General features: G+C 44.9%; 1 protein-coding gene across 1 annotated transcript in view; it reads right to left on the bottom strand.

Annotated features, from left to right (window-relative positions):
• The window catches only part of lrfn1 (leucine rich repeat and fibronectin type III domain containing 1), a 156,065-nt gene extending 150,589 nt beyond the window's left edge, over nt 1-5,476 (bottom strand). Inside the window, exon 1 of the mRNA XM_056283617.1 lies at nt 5,451-5,476. The gene's annotated coding sequence lies outside the window, so the exon portion shown is untranslated. The remainder of the gene's footprint in view (nt 1-5,450) is intronic.
• Between the last annotated feature and the right edge of the window lie 1,482 nt (nt 5,477-6,958).

The raw sequence follows: 6,958 nt of genomic DNA, 5'->3' as shown, positions 1-6,958 counted from the left end.
ACTTTCACCTGCAGTTATGAGAGCTAGGGTACTCGTCCTCATAATTGTGGACGTAACCTGAACTTGAAAGTTTTCCCCTGTTTTGCCGGTAGGTGCAGGTGAAAATTTGTCGACAATTCTGTGCATGTCGTTGACGCTGACATTTATCCATAGTAAAGCTTGCAGGCATCGCAAAAAATATGCCATCTCAATAGCACGCGCCAACCAACAGGAAACTGGTACGACCGCTGCAGTAGAAACCGGAAGTTAAGAGGACTACATTTATGCGTAGAGCCGATTGGTTTAGAGTCTACCGACTAACTGAATGCCGCAACGGGAGAGCGGGAAAGGATAACGGACAGCACACAAGGACTGATGCACAATAAAGACAGGAGAAATACTACAACAGCACAGCGAAGGACTTGGACCCTGAGAGTTCAACCTTTTGAACCACATAAGGTCTGGGGAGGGGCAAAGGTGATACAAGCAGTGTGCCACAGATCGTACGAGGTAGAGCTGGAGTCAGCAGGTGTCCTAAGGAGGAATCGCCGTCACCTCCGATGCAACCACGGCAAACCAGCTACGGCACCTGCACAAACAGGGACTGTTGTCGTAAAGCAGAATCAAGCAGGGGACCAACACCCTGTCACCACCAGGTCTGTTTGACAGGTTAACAGACCGTGCTACCTAAAGGACTTTACCGAGTAATGGTTTCGCACTCTTTCTTGTAAGGACTGAGGAAAGTGGAATGTTGAGTATGGCGTAATACTCAAGAGTAAAATAAATAAATAAATAAATAAAAACAAGAAAAGAAGCTAAGAGAGATGTGGAAGTGGAATGTTTACACACAGTTTGTTTCTTAAAATTTTTGGTTATTGATATTTGAGTTGATACTGTTGTTAATAATTATAATAAGAATACAGAGTATAATGTTAGAGTATAAATTTAGTTATATGTTGATTGATTTATTCACTGATGCGTTGATAACATAATTTTTTTTTTGTTTATTGATAATATGGACCGCTTATAGCAAATTATATGTTGACTAAGGGACTTTACTTCAAAGAAGAAGAAAAAAAAAGAAACGATATAACAATAGGATTGTTATTCCTAGTTTGTGGTTCCGGGGAGCAATTAAGAGTGTGACACAGACTCTAAGTGATGCTGGCTAGAGCTGAAAGTAGCGGAACTGCATGATTGAAGGGTTTATGTTAATAAAGTAAGAAGTAAGCAAGTAAAGCTTTAACCGTCCATTCTGTAGGGTTAAGTAAAGGGCAGAACAGAATGAAACAGTCACCTTGTTGTTCTGGAATGCACCTGCTATTAGTCCGCTGTTGTCCCCGCTGTCCTTCGATTGCTGTAACTCGCGAGTCCAACTTGCATCATTGCTTCAGTCTTTGATATATCATCATTAGCCTTGTTATTCTGGACTGCCCCTGCTAATAGTCTGCTGATGTCCTCGCTGTCCTTTGATTTTCTCGACAACCGTTCCTCCACGCACAGTAGCCGCCAAGACCGCTGGATCGCAGGGTCCTCTTAAGAAGCTGACGCTTAAAATAGATCAAATCAAAATCAATTTTATTTGTATAGCCCAATATCACAAATTACAAATTTGCCTCAGTGGGCTTAACAGCAACACAACATCCCTATTATTTATGCGGAAGCTGTTATTGCTGTATGGCTTCAGGTGAATCATATGACAATGAGTTATTCATTTTTATGATGTGTTTTTCTCCCCTTCTTTTTTCTCCCCAATTGTACTTGGCCAATCACCCCACTCTTCCGAGCCGTCCCGGTCGCTGCTCCGCCCCCTCTGCCGATCCGGGGAGGGCTGCAAACTACCACATGCCTCCTCCGACACATGAGGAGTCACCAGCTCCATCTTTTCACCTGACAGTGAGGAGTTTCGCCAGGGGGACGTAGCGCATGGAAGGATCATGCCATTTCCCCCAGTTCCCCCTCCCCGGGCCGACCAGAGGAGGCGCTAGTGCAACGACCAGGACACATACCCACATTCAGCTTCCCACCCGCAGACACTGCCAATTGTGTCTGTAGGGACGCCCGACCAAGCCGGAGGTAACACGGGGATTCGAACCGGCGATCCCTGTGTTGGTAGGCAACGGAATAGACCGCTACGCTACCCGGACGCCCTTATGATGCATTTTTAAAGGTGATGTAACCTGTGGAAATAGGTACCACACAGGACACGATCACTACTTTTGAGGTTCTTTCTTTCTTTCTTTCTTTTGGTGTTATCGCTCTAAATTGAATTGAGCAATTAACTTCCGCCTTTATGGATTAGGCAGAAAGATTTAATGAAAAACAAATACAAAAGAAACCTCAAAAACAAATCAAAATACGGCAGTGGGCTTATCACTAAAAGAAAACACACGAAAATGTACAAAACAAACATACTGCGGCGGACACTAGGGGCTATGCCTCTCACCCAGCAGGACTGTGAGCTGGGGGCGTGGTTTACATCCCCGGGCTTGCTGGTGCAGGGTTGTTCCTGCTGTAGTTTGGTTTCGGAGCTGAGGAATAAACAGCAAACTCGCCTTCGTCTCCTGTGTTTTTTTCCTCATCCTGCCACAATACATGCCCTCTAATCCCACTAGCAACCAGGAAAAATGTGAGAATTCAACTCAACAGGAACACTTGAAGCACACTCACATTCCATTTCCCTTCAGAGAGACCCCCCGAGTTGAGCTTCTGGCTTTGTACAAAAATCATAATGTCTACATGAAATAAAGATACATTTAAGGAAACATTTGTGCAACTTAACCAAATACATAATTAGCTAAGGAGGCTATACTGTAGGCTCGGTTAGCTTGCTAATCACGTTTGGACTGCCTCAAACAGTGACATTCATCGCGCTATTTGCACCTTAAAACAAAACATCAGTCAAACTACTACACAGGATACAACTATTAACCTCCACACTATAATATTAGATCGAGAGATGCATCACTAAGGCATATTTACCCATGGATTTCATTAGATGGACTCAGAATGCATTTCGCCTGCATCTCTCAGCTTACGCAACCGGAAAAGGACCAGAATCCCCTGAGCACAAGAAGGAATTCCCCAATCTCGCCCTCTAGTGGCACCAGATTGTAACAGCTAAGAGTTAACCCTTTTTATGATCTCTGTTGTTCCCTTAGCTACAATCTTACCTTTTTTTTAAATAGTTCGTACATATGAATTATATTTTAACATAACAATAACTGTAAATACCTCTTCCCTAGTACATAGTTAAGCAAAAACAACATCTATTCTCTTTTTTTATACTGAACATATGTACACAGGGTACATGGAATTTACCACCTGGCTACAGTGACGATGGTTTATGCTCGATTTCTGCAACATTCAATGCCTGCAATGTTTTTTTCATGCTGATCCTGGTATGAAGAATGATCAGTATTATCTTCTAAACGTACAGATGTTCAGTGCTGTATCGCTCTCTCAAAGAAGTCTTGAAGTATACTGAGGGCCAGCGCAGAGCGCGCCGCCTATTATGCAGTGACAACACAGCATTTAAAGAGATAGTACACCTGTTTTTCACATCAGCTGTGCCGTGGGCTTGGATCGTTCCGTGCTTGTTTTCTCCACAACTATCTGGTCGACCCCCGGAACTTTTCTCGTGACCCCCTTGGTGTTCCCGGGAACCAATGCTCTATGCATTGACCAAAACCACGATTGCAAATTGATGAGAAAGCTGCTTGCGTGTGTTTGTGTGTGTGTTTATGTATTACGGGGGAGGACAATGTGGACTAGTAATGCACAGCCTAGCCTATTGCATGCAGTGTTTCTGTAAGTTATTTATAACTTGCTGGGAATGCTGCTTTGTCACTTTTTGACCCGCCTGCCCGAACCTGTGATATTTTCTAGTAAGCTCCCCAAATCCGCCGGACCAGCGGGTTGTGGGTCAACCTGCTCATCACTTCTACTCCAGCTTCATGGCTGCTTTAAAGCTCTACAACAGAATGGGCCTGAAGGTAAGCATAATAAAGATATATTGTAGGTCCTGTGTCTGTGGTCAACCACTTCCCCACCTGAAGAGCTCGTGTTCTCCCACTCTGACACACCACACTCACTCACCTACCATTGTACCACATTTCAAATACCTTCTCAGCATCCTCTCAAATGACTACAGTATTGACCAGGAAATCCAGTACTGTATCAAACAAGTCTCATCCTCTTTTGGATTTCTTAGGAACCGGGCTCTAAACAATTGAAACCCTCACTGCTCAATCAAAGTCACGGTCTACCAGGCATTATGCGACTCCACATATGGAAAGGAAAGGAAAACTGAGAAGAAGCCACTATCACTTACCATCATCTAAGGTGACAGGGCCAGGATGCCAGAAGACGGACTTTCTCCAAAGATCCTCTATGGGCAACTAAAGATGGGCCAGTGTTCTGCTGAAGGGCAAAAAGAGGGGCTTAGAGGACCGACTCGAGATCTCCTTGAAGAAATATGGGATTGAACCTAACTCCTTTGAGGCAACAGCTGCAAACCACTCTGCCTGGTACAGTATCTATCACCAAGGAGTGCAGCTGGCTGAGGAGAACAGGACTAAATATCACCTCGAGGAAAGGAAGAGAAGACTCCGTGACCATAGTCAAGCTCAACACCTCAGGCAAGAGCTACATGTGCACTGTCATGGGGCGGACAGACTGCAGGTTTGTCCGTCATGCATTGGACTCTGTAACCACATTGAAAAAGGGCCTGAGGGTTGTTTTGGCCTGCCGTGAACAGTCAGCTGTACCAGCAATAATAAAGCAAGCAGGAAAGAGTTGACGGACCTCTCAGAAGCCACACATCGGGCGCGACTCTCACTCTCGCCACAGTGTCAAAAATGACATCATCACATCTCTCCGCACCACTGCACATAGCAACCGTCTACCTGCTCCCCTTCCGATGACGTTTTAGACAAGTCGCCCGGCAAAATGGATGGTCAGAAGAAAAGGAAAGGTGGAACAGAGTGGGAGAGGATAAAAAAAAGAGTCCCTTGCCACAGACACAGCTAAACGCTGCAAAATAAGCAACATATTTGCCAGTGAGGGACCAGAGGTCACTTAGAAACACTAGCTAAAACACACACACACACACACACACACACACACATATAATGAATGTGTGTGTGTGAAGTTTTTTGATACGCTTGATGCATGAATATAAAGATAATCATTTGAACATTTGAGCTAACTCTGTATCTCATTCTCCCTTTAAAAAGTGTAAGCTAATTCTTTTGTGTGTCTAGCCTTGTACAGTTGTACATTCATATGTGCTATGACTGCTGTATTTCTAGTGAGTTTTTGAGGGTGCACCCATAGCCATAGCATACCTTGAAAACTCAGCATTCAGATAGGCTACTTGTTGGTCAGTCCCAAATTTTTGCATTTTGCAATCTAGATAAATTCCCCCCCCCGGATGAACATAGTGGCCAAATGTATAACTAGTCTGGTACCCATTGCATCATCAAATAGGGTTAGCCTACAAAATTAGCTGCCTGGTCAGGGTGAAATGGGATGGAGTCAAATTCCCAGCCTGAATTACTGTTTCAGTCTGCACCTGGAAAACACACAACAAGCAGTAGAAAACCTCATCATCAGATACATATGATGGGCTACCTCAAGCAAGGATTAGTGTGGTCTCTATGAAATTATTCTAATTTTAAGATTCCTAGTATTGGGTGGCACGATGGCACAGTGGTTAGCGTTGTTGCCTCACAGCAAGAAGGCCCTGGGTTCGAACCCCGGGGTTGTCCAACCTTGGGGATCATCCCAGTCCAGGTTGTCCTCTGTGTGGAGTTTGCATGTTCTCCCCGTGTCTGCGGTGGGTTTTCTCCGGGTGCTCCGGTTTCCCCCACCATCAAAAAAGACATGCATGTTAGGGGTAATACTCCTGTCTGTGCCCCTGACCGAGGCATGGCGAGACGACCTGGAGTTGGTCCCCGGGTGCTGCACGGTGGCTGCCCACTGGTCCTAGCTACACAGCTAGGATGGGTTAAATGCAGAGAAATTTGCCACATGGATTAATAAAGTATATATAAAAAATACTACTTTTACACACTTGTGATGGATTAATTATATTATACAGTAAGTATCCATCCATCCATCCATTATCCGAACCGCTTATCCTGCTCTCAGGGTCGCGGGGATGCTGGAGACTATCCCAGCAGTCATTGGGCGGCAGGGGGGAGACAACCTGGACAGGCTGCCAGGCCATCACATCGCCCCCCCCCACCCCACCACCACCACCACCACCACCACCACATTCATACCTAGGGGCAATTTAGTACGGCCAGTTCACCTGAGCTACATGTCTTTGGACTGTGGGAGGAAACCGGAGCCCCCGGAGAAAACCACACAGACACGGGGAGAACATGCAAACTCCACACGGAGGGCAACCCGGGACGACCCCCAAGGTTGGACTACACCGGGGCTCGAACCCAGGACCCTTCTTGCTGTGAGGTGACTGCGCTAACCACTGTGCCACCGTGCCGCCCAATACTAGGAATCTTAAAATTAGAATAACACAATAATACAGAATAAAACAGTGAGTATCTTTACTGCTAAATTACTTTAGCAAAGTGAGTATATAGTGTTATACATGTACCTGTACCTGCATTGTGACTGGAATGGGTGAAGCATGGTGTGCAGTGGGATCCATGTTGGAGTGGGCTGTGTTCCCAAAGAAATAAAGTTGATTTCTGGATGTTGTCAGTGCACCACTAAAGGCCAGGGGTAATCCTCACGGTAATTTTCTAGGAAGTCCCCCCTCATTTATATTCAAAATGCACCGGCTGTAAAGTTAGAATACTTATTGGCTATATAGTTTGTATTTAGTACTCAAATTTACACTGTATATAGTAAAACCACATACCCTGGATAATATCTGTATGTATTATTGCCAACATGCTTTTTCCCAGTCCAATATTCTCATATGTCAGTACTGTTTAATAGAAATCCCCTA

This window comes from Lampris incognitus, chromosome 7 (assembly GCF_029633865.1).
Source record: "Lampris incognitus isolate fLamInc1 chromosome 7, fLamInc1.hap2, whole genome shotgun sequence".
NCBI lineage: Eukaryota > Metazoa > Chordata > Actinopteri > Lampriformes > Lampridae > Lampris > Lampris incognitus.
This window is presented reverse-complemented; position numbering and strand designations above follow the sequence as displayed.